The sequence below is a fragment of the Polypterus senegalus genome, chromosome 5 (assembly GCF_016835505.1).
Source record: "Polypterus senegalus isolate Bchr_013 chromosome 5, ASM1683550v1, whole genome shotgun sequence".
Lineage (NCBI taxonomy): Eukaryota > Metazoa > Chordata > Cladistia > Polypteriformes > Polypteridae > Polypterus > Polypterus senegalus.
The window spans coordinates 165,271,583-165,293,470 of NC_053158.1; the positions used below are offsets into that span (position 1 = coordinate 165,271,583).

Genomic DNA, 21,888 nt, shown 5'->3' on the forward strand with positions numbered 1-21,888 from the left:
AGCTCCTTACCCTTGTCTGGCCATTCACCATTTATAACTGGTTCTGGAGTTTCTAACTAGCAGACCTCAGGTAGTCTGAATTGGGAACCTAATTTCTAAAATATGGGTTCTAAATACAGGAATGTGTACTAAGCCCCTTGCTTTATACTCTCTTCAATAGTCTTGCCTCTCAAAATTACACCAGCACCATTAAATATGCTGATGATAACACAGTCATTGGACTGTATTCTTGGAGAGATAAGACAACATACAGGGAGTGGTGGCAAATCTGGAAATGTGGTGTCCTCAAAAGAAAACAAATGGATGTGAATGTGAACCCAATGAAGAAGAGGGAGCAGCACACCCTACTGTATTTTGGTGAGGTAAAGGTGGAAAGAGTAAAAACATTTACATTTCTCAGCATTTGTATTAGTGGGGTTCTTACCTGGTCCCCCAACACTGTTTAATTGGTAAAGAAATCTCAGCAGCATTTGTACTTCATGAGAATGCTAAAGAAATTTAGCATGCCAGCCGGAATCTCTGACAACTTTTATAGGGGTATCATTGATAGTATTATTACCAATGCCATCACAGTCTGGTTTGGCAACTGCTATGAAAAGGACATCAAAGCACTACAGTGGGTGGTCTGGACTTACCAAACCATTTTAGGAACAGTGCTTCCTTCTCTGGACCATATTTTCCATGCCAGGGTCATCGGGAGGGCTCATAGCAATATAAAGGGCTGCACCCACTCTCACCACATTCTAGGCAACCTCCTAAGCATCATCGAGGACTAAAAGACTATATGTAGGCATAATACATATATAGACTTGTGAATGACTTCCATTCATTACCGCATCCCTTCACAATATCTGACTTTGTTGTCAGATAGGTCCAGCTAGTACTTTACCAACACTGTTCACCCTTTAATCACGATTAACCGAATTACGTCTTTTTTTTTTTTAATTAATGTTTCAATCTCACTGATTTATATTTTGTATGTAATACAGTATTTGCACTATATATGCTTACATTTCCCTGCTGTATTTATTTTGGAAAATCGTTTTTCATATCTTATGTCTATTTGCACGTTAATTACAGTGTTTTGTGTTTAATTGGTGTACACTGATGGTTGGAAAAGCATAAGTAACATAATAATGATCACTGTGCATATGACAATAAATTGTCATCACCTGGATGCTGCATAGCAGTGTAGCTTTTATTTCATCTTTGGCTATGCCATGCGCATACATTGCTGACGGTCTAAAAGCAAATTAACTGCCTCATCCCCGTACTAACTCGCCCTATTTCAACGCCTTTTGATGACATGTTGCTTCAAAACAGTCCTTTTAAGGTTTAACAAAACCACGGTAACTTTTTTTTCCCCAACTCACTACGTCTTTCGGAACCCTTCGACTGTAAACGGGATCAACACTATCCCCAAGAGCAAATATTTGTTTAGCGCTCTAACTTCGCGACCAGCCTAAACGCTTCCCCTCGTCTCTCAGGGCGAGCCACACTAAGGGCGATGGTATTTCCGGCGAGAGACCGTTGCGCGTTGAGGGCGGTCTCTGTCGAACGTCTCTGCCTGGTGGGCGGGTCCACAACTTCTAACGGGGCGTGTCGCAGACAACCCAGCCGCAGGAGAGGATGGCTGGTGACGCTCTTGCTGACTGCAGCGCTTTTCAGTAATAATCCAGTGGTCTCTGCCTTTTCTTCCCCCCCTCTGTCTCTGTCTGAAGAAGGTCGTTTGAAAGGGAGGGACGCACCTATTTTTATTTTATTTATGTTATTTGAAATGAACAGCGGTGATAAGAGACATTCATGAAGCAAGCAGTCCCAGCAATTTCGTGCATTTTGGATTTGTATTAGTAAAACAAAAGAACGCTTTACAAGAAGAGTCCTTCGTCGATTTTCCCTTGTATGCGGCTTTGAGGCGAAGACAGGAAGAAACTTGCGGTCGATCGCCTGACACGCGTTTAGAAGGTAAACTTTTGATCTTTGTGTCACCTTCCTGCGATGCCCTAACCCGACACCGCGTTTAGAATCACGGAGTGACTTGAGAGGTCGGAAAGCGGTGGTCGTGAGAGCTGGCATTCTGGTGTTACGTTATTGGTGAAGTACCAATGCTCGGATTTGTCCACCTGATGCACCTTTTTTAGATAGTGAAAAGTTAAGAAGATGTGTCCGATCACTGGTATTTTGCTTTTTCTGAGATAAGGGGTTTTGTAGCCTTTCAGTCGCTCGATTTCTCTGGCCATTTCGCGTTGAAGAGCAGCTGGGCCGCGTATGATCCCGGGGTGGATGGGTGGTGGTGTGCGAGTGCGGGGTGGAGGAGCGGTTTCCTCCCACTTTCTTTTGTCTGCAAAGTTTTCTCTCTTCCGTTACCCAGTCTCACTTCAACAGAGAAAACCCGTATAAGGCAAAACTTATTAAAATTGCACTTAGCCAAAAAACATTGCTATAGGCTCCTGAAGAGTGTAGGCCGCTTTGTGTTCGTACCCGATTCACTAGCGACGCCGAGCAGGGGGAGTAAATGGGCGAATTCAGGAGAAGGCTCCTGGTCTAGAGGAAAGTGAGTTGGGGGTCGGCAGTTGTATCCAGGAGAAACGCGTCAGTTAATACATCCAACCCAACCCCCCCTTATATTAAACCCAGGGCAATAAAGGATACGGTGTTGTGAAGTTGTTACTTCGCTTGGTGTAATGTCCGAGAATGTGCCACGGCGCTTTCTTGAGGCGTTCCAGATGGTATAGCTTTAGGCTATGAATAATACATCAGATAATGCTTTAAAAATAACATGTCTCTACAGTTCATGTTGGCTGCTAGTTGAATACTAAAGTAGAGTTTTACATCGCGACAAAGTAAAAATGGGGTGACAATGAAGAAACTGCCAGCACACCACTCTGTTTTAAAGCGCCTCTCATTATTGCGCAGTTGAATGGAAGACAGCTGATATTTTATCTTCATACTTCATGAACCATTTATTCTTGAATGCTGGCTTGTATTAAGTATTGACAAACTGGGTCCAGAAGAGCTACGTCGGGTAGTGTTTTTTACTGCATGAAGTTTGAGAAGTTAGTGATTCCCATTAACTGGTCTACGTCTATGATTTTTATCATTTATTTCATTGTTCTGGCAATCTACTACCGTAGTTACTAGCACAGGTTTGTCTTTATGTTGCTGATATCACTAGTCTGTTTTTAAGTTCCTAAATTGGCGTGGAGTAACTTGTTTCTAAAAGCTCACATTAAACAACAAATTTAAAGTGGTCAGACTTTGATGTGAATTTATTCAAATCGTCATTCACTCATCAGACTCATCAGATATCAAATCAGTGTTATTTATTTTACCCCGTGACCCTGTGTTAGGATATAGCGGGTTGGAAAATGACTGACTGTTATTTTTTATCTGCTGTCAAGTAGACATACCTGTACATGTACTGCACGGTCTGAACGGTTAGCTTGGTATGGCTGTAGATCTTTTTTCCTTCATGCTTCAAGCACAAATAATTCTCTGAATAGGGCAGTGACATGGTTGAGGTATGTGAAGGGTGGATACAAAAAGTGCAAGTGGTGCTCTGAAGGCGCACATACTGCTTGTGAATCCATATAAGGCAACACAGTTAAAATCGTGTTTGCACAAAGATGCAAAGAGCAAAATCACTCTGCAGTGGCAGTGCATCCAAACACATTTGCCATATGCAATCACCGGCTAAACTGCTTATACATAATGGCAATAGGAGCAGCATGAAGGTGGGACAATTTCATCATGGAACATACGCTATGGAAAATGTTACCGTATTTTGTAACAAGCATTACCATATATACAGCAGTGTTAACTTTTATCTTGATTGTAGTTAAGACGTTTCATTCAGTAATCAAATATAAGCAAAACGTGTTGTGCAGAGAATATAATAGTGCACTTCTTTAGAAACATTTTTCTAAAAAGGAATGAGTGGACCAATAACCATGTGTTTGCTCACAACATAGCTATACAGAGAGTAGTGCTCCTACAGCTCTATCTTGTCCTGTAACAGCTGAAGAGCACTACCTGTATATTAATAATTAGTGCTCACACCAGAGACAAAACATCTTGATTTTTTTCTACATATTTTTAAATAAATTACAAGCTATTAGCTAAATTACAAAACAAAAGCATTAATTGCATCAAATATGTTAAACGAAATGACTAGGCATTAGAATTTTCCACAATTTGTACAATGCAGAACTAATGGAGCCTGCTCAGGGTGTATGCTGCATTGTGAACACTCTGATGTGTGTATATAGAATTAAGTTTGGTTGTGTGGAAAAACAGTTTGGTTATTTGTCAGAAACTGGGCCAAGTTTTTTTTAAAAAAAAAAAAACCTACAAAAAACTTTGGAGAGCGCTCAGTTTTATAATAGTGTTTATAAATATAGAGATTAGGATAGCAAGAAATATGCTTGGGCAATATAGGATCAGAGTAGTCAATGGATATCAGATATGTTCAGACAAATCCTGCTTTAATGCAAATCTTAACATTCTTGAGATTGTTTTATATATGCATATAATTAGCATTTCCTTGTTTGATCAACCTCTAATATTTCATTACATATGCAAGAAGGTATCTACTGTGATATTGGCCTAAAGCTGACCTGCTTGATGCCGTGGTTGAAATTCATCTGTTGTTAAGTTACAGATGTCTAAAGTTGGGGTCAGTCACAGATAAGCTTTAGTCAATTTGAACAACAGGGCCTCAGATGTTAGTGCTTGATACCTAAATGTCTTTTGATTGGGAAAAACATAGCTGTTAGTGACAAGCATTTAAAATTGATGTCGTTCATGTGCCCTTGATCTTGTATTAGTTTGACATTTTAATGATCAAATGAGTGAATAATTTCCTAACAAACTTTAGTTTAAATCTCTTTCCCCGTGATGTAACACCTTTTTTGGGTTGAATATTTCAGATATCACATAGTATTATCAAAACCACTTGGACAGGTCACAAAGGGTTGAAGTCCATCCTGGATGCATTTAGTGCAAGGCAGGAAGCAGTCTTGGATGGGAGAGAGAGTCCATTTTCGGGCCCACTTACAAATATGTTTTGCTTTAATTAGATAATGCTTCAAATTTAGCGTCTCTTGTCTGTCCTTCCTCCCATACTCTTCCAGACTCTACACACCCTTAGCATCAGAAGTGTTTAACATTAGTTTGAAGAGATGGACACTCTTTGTCAGTGGATATGAAGCATTAATAATCTATTAATCATTGTCACTGAAGCATTAATAATGTATTAATCATTGTACGATTAATATAGATGAGCTTTTAAGGAAAAATAAATTATTTCCAATATTAAATCAGTATCTTTCCTTCTTAAAGTAATTTTTTCTTTTATATTTTAAAGCAATTTAAATGCCAGTCAGCAGCAATTATAAATGTATTCACAGCTTTTCCAATCCTAATTATTTGAAAAATATAATTAAGGCAGATTTATTTTTAATTTCTTTTGGTTTATGGATTCCGTCCTTGGATACCTTACCACTTAATAGAACCTCATTTTTTACCAGTAGTAAAATTTGTTCTAGTTATTCAGCCCAAATATTTTGTAACAGATGCCATTATCTGAGCTATTTCTGTTAATAATTAATTTTATGGGCAGGTGAGTGGCTTTGTTAATAATTAAGTGGCATTATTTGCTTTTACATTGTTATCATTTTGAATAACAATGTTTGGCCTCTGTCTGACTTCCTGTATTTTTTACATTTGTTTTAAGTTTTAACATTTTTTTGTTGTTGAATACAGTTCTATTCCTGATCATAAAATAGTAAAATGACTAGTATTGTCACCTCACTGACCCAGTGTAATGGTTTAAAATCCTGTGCTTGGTCAGTGTTAACTTAGGGATTTTATGTGACATTGCTAAAAATGGTCCCTGAATTTCTCAAAACTGAACTAGATTAAAGGTTATGTTAAATTCAGAAAATGGATTGATGCAACTATACTTCATTTCCCTAGAATTCCTGTATTTGAGTACAAGTAGCTTCATGCTGTGCCCTAGTGATGCAGTGCTGCCACTGGCAACTATGTTCCTGATTAAATGGTTTAGTCACTACGTGGTAGTTGCCTGTCTGAACTAATCATCCTTCCCCCTTCCTTCCTTTCTTACATGATGACTCACTGAGTTGCCATCTGGTTCTTTGTACATTATATTGTTTTATCAAGAGGTCAGTATGGGGGCTGATTTATTCCAAAAAGAGACTAACTTCATTTTGGTTAACAACAGTTATCATCTTCTTCCTTAAGTTACTGTGAGTTAATCAAGATAGTTTTGTGGCTAACATTGCTTTTATTGTGTGTGGAAACAGATCTATTAATGACCTTATAGCCTGGTGGTGTGTCCAGTTATTTTTTTGTATAGCGTTATGACCATTCTGTTGTAGAGTGGCGGTTGCATTCTTTTCACTTCCTTTATCCTCCAAACAACAAATCTTAATTTCTTCTTTGTTAGATTCAGTGTGCTATGTGGTTTCATTCCTGCCTAAGATCTCCCTGGAGGCACAATATTCAAGGAGTAATTTTGTATTAAGCCTTGTTAGACTAAGCTATCAAGTATGTTCATGTTTATGCAGCCTAGGTGCGCCTGCTAGCATTGCGTAACTACATCCTGTAAATGTGCTTGTTTTTAGATGCTGTGGTGTTCATTTATATAGCTTGCAGATACAGTAATTGGGAAGGTCCCTTTTCACAGAGGTTGTGAAAGATTTGCTGCAGCATGCTTAGCCTCGGGCTTATCTTTTACTGTTTCATCTCTGCTATACATGCAGAGAGGTAATGTGTAGGATTTTTTTATCCATGCTGCACCTATTAGTCAAAGTGGTTTTTCCCTTCAGTCACTCAAACTACCGTATGCTATCAAAACTGATACTGCCTTCTGCTCTGAAAAAAATGTATGTCCTACTGCAGCTGCTTGCTAATAAAAAAAAAATATATATATATATATATATGTAAAATGATGCCATGATGGTAAAGTGACCTGCTTAAAGTTACAAAGTAAAACTGTGACATTCTTTTCTGGGCTGCCTTTTAAATTTATCATTAAATTATTTAATTTCAGTGCCACAACCAGCTAAATTGATACTGAACTTTCCATGGTTGTTTAACTAAGCTGCTTAGTTTTCCTCCTTTCTTTAATGCTCATGAAACGTTAATTCCTGTGTTAAATTCTGATTAATAATGTACAAGTGGCATTTCCATCCTTAAACAAACTTTGTTTTGATAGAATTTAGCTCACAGAATTATTATTTGTGAAAACTGTGACTCAGAATTCCGTGATAGACTTTGGTAAAATGGAAATGCACTAAGGATTGCACCGGCAAGTTTAAAGCTATATTCACATTTGTGCATTTCCCTGTTTAATTAATGTATCTGCATAATGTAGGGAATTTGCGTTACTCCAGTAAAATCAATTATCTTCTTAGTGCATTAAAAAAAAAAAGTGTGCACCAGCGTGTCATATTACTGTGTTTTTTCCCCACAGAAAAAAAATATACAACACAGGAAGCCTGGTCCTTCCAATTCTCTAAGAACCATCCTTTCCTGTTGCCTGGAGATGAGGCTGAGCACATGTGTGGTTAATGGACAAAATGTACCCAATATCGTCTCCGCATTTTTAGGATTATAGTCGCCACAATTGCCATCATAATTGGCTAAGAGGGTATCCTACTACGGATATACATCACATGTCACACACTATAATACAATGTCTGCATATGACAGGATTTTATTTTTTCGTTATTCAACTAGAGAAAATAGTTAACTGCAGAATGAAAGGTAGTGGAATCTGCAAAAAAAGTAGAAAACGCATATGCATTAATATTCATCTGTGAATACACATAAGCATTTAGCACAACTTGCTTCTGACTTTTTGAGAATGTAGCAATGTATAAACCACTCTGTCACATGTAAATCATTTTTAAGATATTTAATGTAGTGGTTGCACTCCCTCGGTCCTGTGCATGTACTATAGTGATACATGAAGTCTGAATATTGTAGAAATATTGCAAACTTTTTACATATAATTTAATATGAACTAGCCGAAGCCCGCCGTAGCATACGGCAGTATAAGAATAGGAATGGAAAACGGTGAGAAAGGAATTCAGTATAACAAAGGCTTAGGAAACCACCATCGCAGTGGAACGAAAATAGCAAGGAGCGAAACCAATGCCAATGGTCGAGGGAGTACCTTCCTGTAGCAGGCTACGGTAAACATAGACATATATAGATAGACGCTGCATTCACTGTGTTGCCCAGTCGACACGATAAGTCAGCGCGTCCGCCATATTGCGAGTGGTAAAAGTGCCATTTAAACTAATACAGGTAGATGTGGAAACCGGGTTTTCTGATGAAAAAGCAATAATGTTTTAAACAGTATCGTTTACATATAACAGATTTTGGCGAATCGTTTACATGCAATTATTTATATCCATTTATACGCTAATAATGGCTATTATTATTAAATTCCTCCCGTATAAGTAACATTTCTCGGACTGCTTTCTTCCATCTCTGAAACATTTCTAGACTTTGTCCTGTTCTTATGCAACACAAAATACAAAACTAAAGTATTGGTTAATGCCCGAGTCACCTCACGTATAGATTACTGTAATGGTATTCTATCTGTCATCCCACAAAAACATATCCATCGCTTACAATTTATTCAAAATTCTGCTGCCAGGATAATAACCTGCTGTTCTAAATCCACTGAACATACTACACCTATTCTCTCTCAGCTTCACTGGCTCCCTGTTAACTACAGCATACAATACGAAATACTGCTCTAAACATTTAAAGCTCTCCACATCCTCACTGATCTCCTACAGACTGACACTCGTCTCTCTAAATCTGATTCTCATCTGCAGCTGTACTTTCTGTATCGCACATCAAACTCTGTGCTATGGGAGCTCGAGCATCTCTCATAGTGCTGCTCAACTCGGGAATTCTCTTCTCTCTCATTTACATCAGCTTGATTCAGTAGCACATTTTAAAACTACCCTCAAAACTTATCTTTTCAAACTGGCACACTAATTGTGAATTTTGCTCTGTAACTGTCATTTATCTTTGTTTGTTTGCTAATTATTGCTGTTTGATCGAGAGCGATGGTGGATGCGGAAGTAGGATTAGAGATGGTGGGTGGGGCTCTGTCGTGCGTATCCCATGGTCTTAGAGTTGGTGGGCGGGGCTTTGTGAGTTGGCAGGCGGGGCTCTCTGTCTTGCTTGCCCTTAAAGTTGGCGGGCGTGCGCTCTCTGTCTTGCTTGCCCTTAGAGTTGGCGGGCGGGGCTCTGTCGAGCATATCTCATGGTCTTAGAGTTGGTGGGAGGGGCTCTGTGAGTTGGCGGGCGTGGCTCACTGTCTTGCGTGCCCTTAGTGAATTATATATATAGATTAACATTTTCTATATTGGTCCCTTATTGGTCCCTTTTTGTCTTCTCCTGATGAGACATTTACTTATGCCACCTGGAAAGAATTTGCTGCAGTTTTTTTATTTGTGTATAGCTGATTAAAGGAATACCATGTCAATGGCATTATCCAGATATTATTAAGGTAACATCACAGAATGGAAAATGTACCTTATAAATACTGGTTGACTATACAGTATATATATTTTTTTTTCAAAGGGCTCTGAGAGCTTTCTTAGAAGTTAAAAATGGGTGAAACTTAATGGTAGCTCTGTTTTAAATAAAGATCTCAATGGAAAGATTTATAGATATTCAGTGTCTGAATGCATCTGGTATTTTTGCTAATTAGATTTTGTCCTTTCAAAATTTAATTATTGAATAGAGTTAAAATGGCTAGTACTGCTACTGGTGTGCAGATGTGTCCTTAGAAGAAGCTGTCTTGCATAAACTGGTTGGTATATTTCAAAGCAAATTCTGTGTTAAATAACATATTCAGAAGAAATTTGGCAGCTGCTTCAATTGGGGAGAAATGTAATTTCAGACATTAATAGGTGACTGTCTTTATAATGGGACATTAAGATTACAGAATGTCCAACTGAAAATATCAAATTTTGTGATTTTCAGAGCAACAGGTTGTTGCCTTGATTAATGGGCAGTACTGTGGTTCAGATGCTGACTGGTTCACTTGTAGGAGTTTATGCTTTCTTTCCTATGTGGGTTTTCTCTTGGAGTGTGGCTTTCTTTAATGTCCCAAAGACATGCTTATTCAGCAAGTGTACATAACTGTTAATTTGCTGCCACACTCAAACATATTGCTTTGATAATCTTGGCTTCCAATAGCCCTATAATAGAAAAAATAAGTTCTGAAATTGGATGGGTGTGTGCTAATTTCAGCATTACAGCAATGTTCTTTTATGGAAACATTGTAGAGTGCTTCATAAAACATTTGGTGTAAGTTGGACACACAGTTATGTAAATATAAATTTTAAAGTAAATGATTAACCACACATGAACTGGTCTAGTATGGGTGATTATTTGTGTATATGTAATAAATATCATGAAAGTAACGAATATTGAAAAACCATCTTTTTATTATGAAGCAATGTCATCTTGGGAGAAAACTATCCATCCATCCATTTTCCAACCCGCTGAATCCAAACATCAAAATATATCATTATTGCACTCTGAAGTTAATTTGTTGTAAGCTTCACCCCCTGTTGCTTGACAGACTGTAGGACAATTTCAGAAGATGTACTTCAATAAATAGAAACCGTATTTGTCCACCTTACCCCCACTAAGTCTCCTGTCTTGAGTTGGCAATTTGTGTGTTTCTACAACAGTTAATTGCTGCTGGTTTTTGTGACCTATTTTATGTGTTTTGTTGGAAACGCAAGATGATTAGTCTGCTCTGCTATCTCTGTGCACAAAAATGACTAGACAAAGAGCTGGTAATGTTTCTTCTTATTGGTTATCTTTTAAAATATCACCCCACTTATAAGTTTTAAATTGTTGTAATTTTTAAGTATTAATAGTGTCTTCATCCCACCAGTCCCTCAAAAGGTTTTCACTGGGATTGAGATCCTCTTGAGCAATTCAGTAGTGTTTTAAGATTAATATTTAGTAACCCTATTGTGCTGATCAGCACCTTAGATTAGAAAACTTTAGATTTTGAAAACATTGGGATAGATTTTTTCTAATATTTTGATAATCTTTTGATTTGACAATGTCAAGAATATTTTCGGTGCCTAAGACACACAATTAAGGAATCTCCACATTGATAGCCCAGAGAGAGAATATGATTTATTATTATTTTATTTTTGATGGACTATTTTTGTAGTCTGTAAACAAAGAACATATTTACATTTGTAAACCGTTCTAATTTTGTTTCATCTTTTGATTTTTATTTTTATCAGAAAGTCTGGCTGTTTAGGGCACTGAGGTTCCTCTGGACCTAGATCCACAGAACCCTTCTTAGTTTAGTGATTTATGGACAGTGGGGGCTGGAAGGATTGTTCTAGGTCACACTGGGTTATCCTTTAGAAGTTTGGAGAGCATGTGTGTTTTATTTTCTCAACAGTTTTCACCATCAACTTAAAATAACACTTGTTTGTTTTACCTTCTGCAACCACATAAAGGTAGGTTAAGCACAGTTCCATAGGTGATACCATTACCAACTGTAGAAACAGGAAAGCCAAAGTGTTTCAAAGATGAAATCTAATTTCTAAGCTTTAAGTTTAGACCTGATTTTATTTTTAACATCCAGAAATGTTTGTTTTATTGTAGGTTTTTCACAGTGAAAAGCTAGAGGGGAGTCACAGCCATGATAAGCGTTCACAAGTTTTTATGTTTTTGATAGCTTAGATGAATAAGCTGTTTTTCATTAAAGTATACTAAATTCTACTAAAGTATAATCCAGGCATAAAAGGTTTACTTCTAAATTTTTTTCTGTTTTTAGGGTACAAGTGAAATTAATAAATAAATAAAAATTAACAAGTGACACTACTAATGTGACAAGGTAATTTTTGTTTATTTTAAAAGACTTGGTTAAATTACAAGAGTGTGAGCACATTTGACTATAACCATTTGATATATTCCCCTGTAGTGTATGTGCACGCTGTTAAACAGCGCATTTTGTTACAACTTATTATAACTTGCTATATTACCAAACACAGTGGCCTTTGTAACTTTTTTGCGGCACATTCCAATTGAAGCGGTTTGTTGTAATTAAAATTTCAGTTTTCATTTATTAATCGGCTGCCATTTTTTCCTACAGAAGGAAAGCTAAAGCTGTTTTTATTTTAAACATAGTGAATGTGAGTACTGCTATACACAGAAATGAGGCCTGCAGCTCCCACAACTGACTCTGCTCATTTTTAAGATTCTTTTCTTAAGAGCTATTTCCCATGCATTCCTTTCTTGGTCATGGGGTCAGGCTACGTAAGCAATAGGAACATTCTGAAATGTGATGGCCAAAGCCATATGTAGTGCTTTGTCTATCCTGTTTCCATCTTTCTTAATGACGTAAGATAAAAGAATAAAACACAAGAATGATATTGATTCTGATTATAATGAAAATGTGAAATCCCGTAGTTAAAATTTTAAACTGTAAACTGAGGTTTCTGGTTCAGTCTCCACCAGTCTGCTGTTAGACTCTGAGCTTGTAAGTTAATCTTCTAGTGCTACAGCTGTAAATATATCTAAACCATGGTATTGTTGTAATTTATAAAAGCATCAGCTTAGATCATTTAGCAATGTAATGTAGTGAAAACTAACTGTACACCAGTAACTCAGCTAGCAATTTAAATTGCCCAGTTTTTCCTTTCATTTTGATTTATATCAGACATGGAATTGTTTTTTTTTTTGGGTAATGTGCATCTTAACTATTAACTATATTAACTAACAAAACAAATTCAGTGCTGGACAAACCTGCACAGGTACACAGTGGAAAAAGCACAAATGTGAACATCTAACAATCTATATTCTTAAATGTTGGTCATATTTTGTATCTGCATTTGTTTTCAAAGAGTCGAACTGGTAGAGTCAATTGGATGACGTGAGTCTTCTAGCTTTGTCGATCTTTCTGTATTGCATGATATAAAACAGCACTGCATGGACATATTATTTATTAACAATACACCAAAAACCACATAGCCATTATCACTTCCTCAACGGAAGTATGACTACAGCACTCAAAAAATTAAAAGCATTATGAACAAGATACTGTGGGGTCTGTTCAGCATGCAGACCTAATGGATTAGTTGGGTGGGTTGAAGTGGCACTACTACTTTCTGGGTCTCGGGTATATTTATTGTGTTAGGTGATGAGTCCTTTTCTTGGCTGAAGAAAGTAAATGCAGAAATGTTTACCAATCTAACTGGAAAGGTAGTGGTGTAGCAGTTTTATTATGAGAGAGTTTTCAATGTAAACAGGTGTCATTTGGTGAATTTTCTCAGGATATTACTGCTAACAGTTTATAGGCCTCCTATACATTTTCAGCTGATTTTATTCATGATTTCTCAGTACTCTTGTCATTTATTTTTACAGATTTTGACCACTTTATTATCGCTGGTGATTTTAATATCCATATTGATGATCCAAATGACAGTTTTGCTAAAGAATTGTTTTCATTGCTTCACACTTTTGATCTGCTATAGCACGTGAATGATCCTACTCATGTATGAGGGGACATTAATCTTTGTATTCCTACTGTTAATATTAAGGACTTGGCCCCGTCGGACCATTTCTGTATTTTCTTTGAGATATCACTTTGTTCTGATATGCAAAACAGATCTGCTTGTTTTTTTTCTTTTTTTATATAAAATGCATAATAGAAAACACTGCTGCTCTATTCACTACAATACAATACAATACAGTTTATTTTTGTATAGCCCAAAATCACACAGGAATTGCCGCAATGGGCTTTAACAGGCCCTGCCTTTTGACAGCCCCCCAGCCTTGACTCTCTGAGAAGACAATTCACTAGTGCATTGCTTAAGACTGATAATCTAAGTACTTGGCCAGTAGAAGTCACGCTTGATCATTTTAGAAAAAACATCCATCCATCCATCATCCAACCCACTATATCCTAACTACAGGGTCACGGGGGTCTGCTGGAGCCAATCCCAGCCAACACAGGGCGCAATGCAGGAAACAAACCCCAGGCAGGGCACGCACCCACGCACACACACACACACACACACTCGGGACAATTTAGAATTGCCATTGCACTTGACCTGCATGTCTTTGCAGGATAAGTTCATTGTGTGGGAGGAAACCCACACAGACACGGAGAGAACATGCAAACTCCACGAACCCAGGTCTACCTACTGCGCCACCGTGCCCCCCTAGCAAAAACATTTTAAGGGTTATTGATATTGTAGCACCCGTTAAGATTAAAACCATCTCTAGCAAGCAGAAAGCACCTTTGAGAAACTCTTTACCAGTCCTTAATCAAAAAAGAAAATGGTAGGAAAGCTGAAAGTATATGGAGAAGACATAAAGTACAGATCTGTTATGACAACTACAAAGAAAGCTTACATAGTTATAACTCTGAAGTGGCCAAGGTTAGACAGTTATATTTCTCTTGGATCATTAATGCAAAAGAAAATAATGCACTTGCACTGTTTGCCATTATTGATAAGTTAACTAACCCTGAATCTAAATCAGCCTCTTGAGTTTTTTTTTTCTCACTGCTCAAAAGTGTGATGAGTTTGCATTATTTTTCTGCCAAGAAATTGGAAATGTAAGATCAGCCATGAATTCAATTCAGGTGAACACAGACCACCCTGTATCTGTAGCACCAATTAGGATAAACATGCCCACTTTTTCAGAGTTTGAAGATATTAACACCAATACTCTTCAGGAGATTGTGCAGTGTTTAAAATCCTCTACCTGTTCTCTCGATAATTTGCTTAAATGCTTTTTACATATTGTTTTTGGCTGTATAACAGCAGACTTACTGCAAATATAGGGTGATCCAGATCTAATTATGCAGACTGAGATCGTCTGGATGACTTTGATTTATGCGGGGACAATTCCAGTTCAGTGCAAAGACGATTCTTCATGTCATCAGGTCACACACTTCTCGATGGTACAGGGTTTTTTGGGTGATTTTTCTATGTAATAAACTTAAGTTATAGTGTGATGAAAATTGCATAATTAGATCTGGACCACCCTATAGTAAATGCATCAATCAAAACTGGAATATTTTTTAAAGCATTGAAGACAATTATTAAGCCCTTTTTAAAGAATGAGCAGTCTGGATGTTATAGTACTTAACTATAAACCCATTTCATATCTTCCTTTTATAGGTAGGATTATTGAAAAAGCTGTTTAAACTGCATTAGCTGCGTTGATGATTTACAGTCTGCCTTCCACCAACATCATAGCACTGACATGACACTTATTAAAGTTTTGAATGATATTCATTTATACACATACTCTGGAAAAATAACATTTCTGGTACTGCTAGATCTCAGTGCTACCGTTGATACTGTCGACCATGGAATACTTTTGGAAAGGCTTGAAAACTGGGTAGGATTGCCTGGAGTAGCTTTCAGATGGTTTAGATCTTCTCTAAAAGGCAGGGGTTACTTTGTTGAAACTGGTAATTATCAGCAGACAGAAATAACGTGGAATACCTCAAGGATCTATTTTGGGCCCTCTTACATTTAACCTGTACATGCTCCCATTTTGTAGATTGTTACAAGAAAACAAGATTAATTACCAAAGCTATGTGGATGATACCCAAATTTTATTTCCCTTTTTCTCCAAATAATTTTACTTCTGTTGACTCACTTTGTGATTGCCTACAGTTGAATAACATCTGAATGCAGCAAAATGTACTTCAGTTAAACAAAGATAAAACTGAAATTATACTATTTGGCAGTAATCAGGAAAGACTTAAAATTGCTTGTTATTTAGAGCCTAAGGCACTAAAAGATGAAAACAAAGTCAAAAATCGTGGGGTACTTCTGGATACAGATTTTAGTTTCAGTAAGCATATTAAAGCAGTAAGTATACCTGCATTCTGTCTCCTGAAAAACATTTCTAGAATCAGAGGTTTGATGTCATAAACAGACTTGGAGAAACGTATCCATTGCCTTTATTTTCAGCAGATTAGGTTACTGCAAAATTCTACTGCCAGAATGCTTACCAAAACTAAGAGAACACATTACGCCAGTATTAAGACCACTAAATTGGCTTCCAGTTAGCTACAGGAATGATTGTAAGATACTGGGTTTAGTATTTAAGTCGCTAAACAGCTTAGGACAAGTATACATCACAGTATACATTATAGACCAAAAAGAATCCTTAGATCCTAAGAGGCTGGACAGCTGGTTATACCTGGAGTGAGAACAAAACAAGGTGAAATTTCTTTAAGCCATTATGCAACAGAAAAACATGTTACAGAGGCCCTAACAATAGAAGTCTTCAAATCAAAATTATTTTTATTTTCCTGTATATTTGATTATGTATTGTGAGTTTGATTGACTATGTTGCGGAATTGTAACTGTGCTCTGTATCATTTTATTTTCTTAATTTTATGTATTTCTTTTTTAAACTTTGTCATTCTACTGTCTTTCTAAATTATCATTTGGTTGTATCTTTATTGTATTTTACTTTTACTATGTAAAGCACTTTGAATTGCCTAATGGTACGAACTATGCTATACAAATAAAGTTGCTTTGCTTTATGTGAAGGTGCAATACTCTACTAAACAAGCATGCCCTTCTTTATGCTGGGTGTAACCCAAGTGACCTCACTTTCTGTTCAGTGAGGTGCTTATTACCACCAGCTGCATATAAACAGGTAAGTTATGATTTACTTTGTGTACATGACACACTGAAATATGTTGCATCATGCTTCAGATTTGCATTTTTAAGCACATAGACTTAGCCTGTCTCATTTTAATCAGAGTTCTAACAGTAATAGTTTTGTCATTAGACTGCTCCTTCTGGTATAGCAGCTACTGTATGTGGAGATAGACACTCAGTTGTTAGGTAAGAAAGTTGTGTTTATTTTAAGTAAATGGAGAAAACTACTGATCAACTGGAAGCTAGCTGTGTTAAGAGAATTACATAAATGAAAAGAAGAAATTAAGTCTGGAATTGTGGCAAGTCAAAGAAATTAGTGTGTGTGTAATGACTATAAAGATTTTTGAACTGCAGATGTTCATAAAATAAAATATGCATCATTCTCACCTACAAGTTTAAAATAACATAATCCAGAAGCAAATGGTCACTTTTTCCAGATGTAGAGAAAGGAGTTTAGGTATATATTAAATCTATTTTTACTCCTGATTTGCTCTTGGTTACCCAAAAAAAGCATTCAGCTTTTGTCACCCTCACAGCAGTTACTGACATGAAAATATATATATATAAAAAAAAGTGGGTGAACCACTGAGAATGAACTATTTCTTCATAAGTTAGATATTTAAAAATGATAAGAGGAAACTTAAACTGAATAAGTCAATGTCTGAATAGTTTGGATATAATACTCCAAAATGCATTTATTTGGAGCTTTCAAAGAGTTTAATAAGAATTAGATCTTAATTATGTGCTTGGATTTTATGAACTGAAAACTGAATCCCCCTTTTTGTACCTTTGTATCTTTAACTGGATGCTGTCCTTCAGTATTTATGTGCTACTTTTTCTTTAAAATGAAAAACCATGTCAATTTGTTAAGGAAGCAATTTGATGTTGTACTGATTAAACTGGCACACCAACAAAAGAAAATTTTGTCAAATAAGCAGATGTAAATGCATACAATTGTAAATTCACACATCTAGTGAAATGTCACTGTCCTTTGGATTTTATAGTGCCAAAACATAACATGAGGTGAAATGTCATACACAAATGAAAGTATTATGCAAAAATCACATAAATTAAAGAGTAATTATACTGTGAAGTTTATAGTACCACATTATGTACAGTCCCCTGCAAAAGCTCGTAAGTATTGCAGTGTTGGCCTTTAAGTTTTTTTTAATATTAATGTTATTGTAATCATTCCATACAAATCAATCAATTTTTACAAAAAGGATTGCGAACAAGTCGACCCCCACCCCTGAGAGAAAGAGCATGGCCAACGGAGTAAAACTTAAGGCTTATAAACATACCGAAATTGATGAGTTTGATAAGCCAATAGAGATGAATGGAGAAGACAAAGAAATATAGAAATAATTGCTTCCTCTGTGCTTTAAGAGCTTATTCTAAAATCTTACTGATTAGATCCTGCCATGTTTTGAAAAAAATCTGTACAGATCCTCTAACTGAGTATTTAATTTCTTCCAATTTCAAATAGTATAAAACATTGGTTTCCCACTGACTTAAAAGAGGAGAGTTAGGATTCTTCAAGTTTAGCAAAATAAGTCTGCATGCCAAAAGTGTAGTGAATGCAATCACAGTTTGTTTGTCCTTCTCCACTTTAAACCCATCTGGAAGGAACCCCAAACACAGCTGTTAATGGGTTAGGAGGGATTGTGAGACCAAGGCTGTCTGAAAGGTAATTAAAAAATTCTGGTCCAGAATGATGTTAATTTGGTGCAGGACCAAAACATGTGACCCAGTGAGGCTGGGACTTGTTTGTAGTCTTCACAGGTTGGATCCTGCCCTGGAAACATTTTACTTTTATTTAAATTATTCAAATCAAGCTTAAGTTTTATGGCCTTATGATTATATGATCGGTGCTTTTGAAGAGCTTGTGGATACTGTAGTGGATAACAAATAGAAGCACTTAGTGATAGGCTGTACTGGGAACAACACTTATAGACAGAGTGGAGCCAATTATCTGATTAATAGCAAATTCTCTGGAAGCATCTTGTTTTTTCCACAGCTTTCTAGAGAGCACTGTTTAGTAGTTGAGCTGTTACCTGGCTGTTCCACATCTCCGGTGCCAGGAGATGAGCAGGACTTCTCTAGGTTGGTAATAGGGAGTTGGATGGTGGAACAGTTGTGCAGCTAAAGAGATTTGGATGAGACTGTATAGTGTAGCAGTCTTAGAAGCATGAGACAGAAGCTCTAATGATTCCAATGTGGAAAAGAGGATCGCAATGAGTTGCCCTGTGGTTGGCAGGTGTGAACAATCTAAAGTCTTCCAGAGTGTAAACATGTGCATGACAGAGTACAATCCACAGTCATCCTGATTATGCATGCAGAGGGTGCAAAGAGAGGTGAAATGCCATTCAGTCCAGTGCTTGTGTGTATGCTTGATGTTTTGGTGGTGCTTCCCATGACCTTTAACTGTGTAGAAGGTTGCATAGGCACGCTAGAATTCATTGATCTGCCTTTTATGTTGCGAAGTAAAATAATAAATATGCCTAGCTGTCTGAAAACTCAACCTGTCCGCTATGCATGGTGCCTGTCATTTCTCTGCAATCATGTTAATACTTACCCTTCAGGATATCCAAATCAGGATATCTCCAGCTCAGTCTTCACCTGCAGCCATTGATGGCAACTGCAGATGCTACTTTTACACTTCCTGCAAGTGTTTGCACATACTGTGAAATTGTGTGGTTTGCTTTGCAACTTGTATTTGTGGGATAATAAATTGTATAATACAGTAACCCTTCTATATCTGCGCACATTTTTCTTCCATGCATTTGTCATGGCGGTCTACAAAATTCTGTTGCATCCATTTCACAGCAGCTGCTGATAAACAGCTGATTTAAAATGTCTAATTTTTCTTTAGACTGATTCTCTACAGGATTTTTTGGCTAGCAGTCCAGCAAGGAATTGTGCTTCTTTTTGTGCTTTGGAGGTTCTAAAGTTAAGAGGTATAAATGGTATGCTAAATAAGGCCTGTAAATAGGCAAGTAATAGGTCAGAATGTTTGTTTTTATTAATTGTTTCTGGATTTTATGATATACAGTTATACAGGTAATAGGTTTTGTACAATGCTGAGGTACTGTTACTCTTTATGTTTTAGTACTTGTTATTGTTTAGTTTATGCTAAAAACAAAGATTTGTTAAGTTCTTAATGTATATTGCAGTCATCCTGCATTAATTTTTAAAACTCTTTCATGGTTTATAACTAATTCTCTTTATGGACAAACAAAATAATATACATATTTTGTTTCTTTACTATTTTGAAAATTGTGTTTGCACAGTCATACTGGTTTCTTTTTAGCACAGATTTTGTAAAGAATAATGTTATGCCTCAACTTTCAGTAAGTTCATCTGTGAGTATTTTACAAATGTATTGTAAAGCTTTTGGAAGAGGAAGGATGGAATAATGTTGGAGAGGGGTTGAGGAGTAGTTTTGAGGAGTAGTTTTGAGTCCTAGAGAATGCACAGTGTCTTCAGCCACAGCTATGGAAGCAGTAAAATGATTCAAAATACACATGTGACTGCCGGAATATCACCCTTCCCTTAAAGCAGTGTTTCTCAAATAGTGGGGCGTGCCCCGTGGCTCCGTCAAGGGGGGCGCGTTTGACCTCGGGGAACATGCTTTTTTATTTTTCTTTTAAATTTTTTTTGAATTTAAAATGCACTTTAAATCTTTTCTGTTACATTTAATAAAGCTATTCTTTGTTGTAAATTGGTTCATATTTCTTTCTTTTTTTATTCTCTTATACGTTAATAAGGATACAGTATTATGCAGAGGTGTACTTATAACAATTTTATAAACAAATGATACTATTTATAGTCGCGCGGGGGGCGAGATGTTTTCTTCTTCCTAGGAGGGGCATGACAGAAAATAATTGAGAAGCACTGCCTTAAAGTGAAATGTATTAAGATTCAGCAGGTTAAAATCTTAAAAAAAGTATATTTTTTTGTTTTAAATGAGAAATAATTGATTTCTTTGATGTGTTGTTGTGCAGTCTGATACTCGTGGAATCAAAAAGGCCAACATTTTCATACATTGAGTAATATTATGCTAAATTAAAGATCTATAGGACAAGAAAATTAAAAAGTAAGCTGTAATGCCATCATTTCTTATGATATACTGATAAGTTATAAACATTATTTAAAAATGCTTCTATCTGATTTTACATTGGCAGTAAATTGGTGAATGAGTGTGTCAGTTTTGGTTTCTGCCTTTACACCCTGTGCTGCAACTGGACATTGGCTGTTATAGAGATTTCTGCTACTCTTTCCAAACACAAAGAATGTTTCACTAGGAATGTAGGAATAAACTGAGGAATAATGCATCTCAGAATAGATCTGCTTGCTTTAAAATATGTTGGCAGAACATCAAGTAGAAAGTACCATCACAGTTGTAGGAGGGTGCTTGATTGAATGTGTCTCAGGGATATCTGTAGTGGAGTTTCTTGCTTTAAGAAAATAACTATTAAGTATCCAACTTTGGACCATCAATTGGCTGACCCCAAATCATTGGCAAATCCTTATATATTAAATGTCTTCTCCGAGCATTCTCAATTTTCTGAACTCTTAATTCTTCCTTTTTTCCGGTTTCTTCAGTTGTCACAGTTGCACAACAGAGTATGTCCATTTTAAGTGAATTGCATTTGCCAGATTAAGTGTATGGATGTCTCTGTGATGGACTGCTTTGGAAACAGTCTCCTAATCACTATTAAAAAGATTATTTCGGGGTTTAAAATATAAACTTTATTTATGATGTGGTGGTGTTTCTTCTTATGGATTTGTATATCTCAAAATCCATGTCCTACTGTATGGAATACCATTTGTACCAAAATCAAATAAATGAAATAGCAAATACACAATAGATAGTTGCATTTAAAAGTATAGCGTTCTATATTAACTAGTCAATAAATTGTGGAAAAATGCAAAATTAAATAAGTCATGTAGCTATTATGAAATAAAAAAGCATTATCTTATTATTGTTACAGGTTTTATTTCACAATTACCTTATTTTTAGAAGGTTATTTATTTCATATTGTAATTTTTCTGAATGACACATTTCTGAATGTTCTTTTATTTCCCAATCCCTCTTTTGATGATGGTTTCCTCACTTGTCAATCCAGACCAACAAGCTGATTGTACAGATGTTTAA

At 36.4% G+C, this 21,888-nt stretch overlaps 1 protein-coding gene across 2 annotated transcripts in view; it reads left to right on the forward strand.

The window, feature by feature from the left end:
- Window positions 1-1,621: 1,621 nt before the first annotated feature.
- The window catches only part of itgb1a (integrin, beta 1a), a 91,065-nt gene continuing 70,798 nt past the window's right edge, over window positions 1,622-21,888 (forward strand). The window contains exon 1 of one of the 2 annotated variants that reach the window (XM_039753570.1): window positions 1,622-1,965. The gene's annotated coding sequence lies outside the window, so the exon portion shown is untranslated. The remainder of the gene's footprint in view (window positions 1,966-21,888) is intronic. The other variant, XM_039753571.1, reaches the window with a different exon arrangement.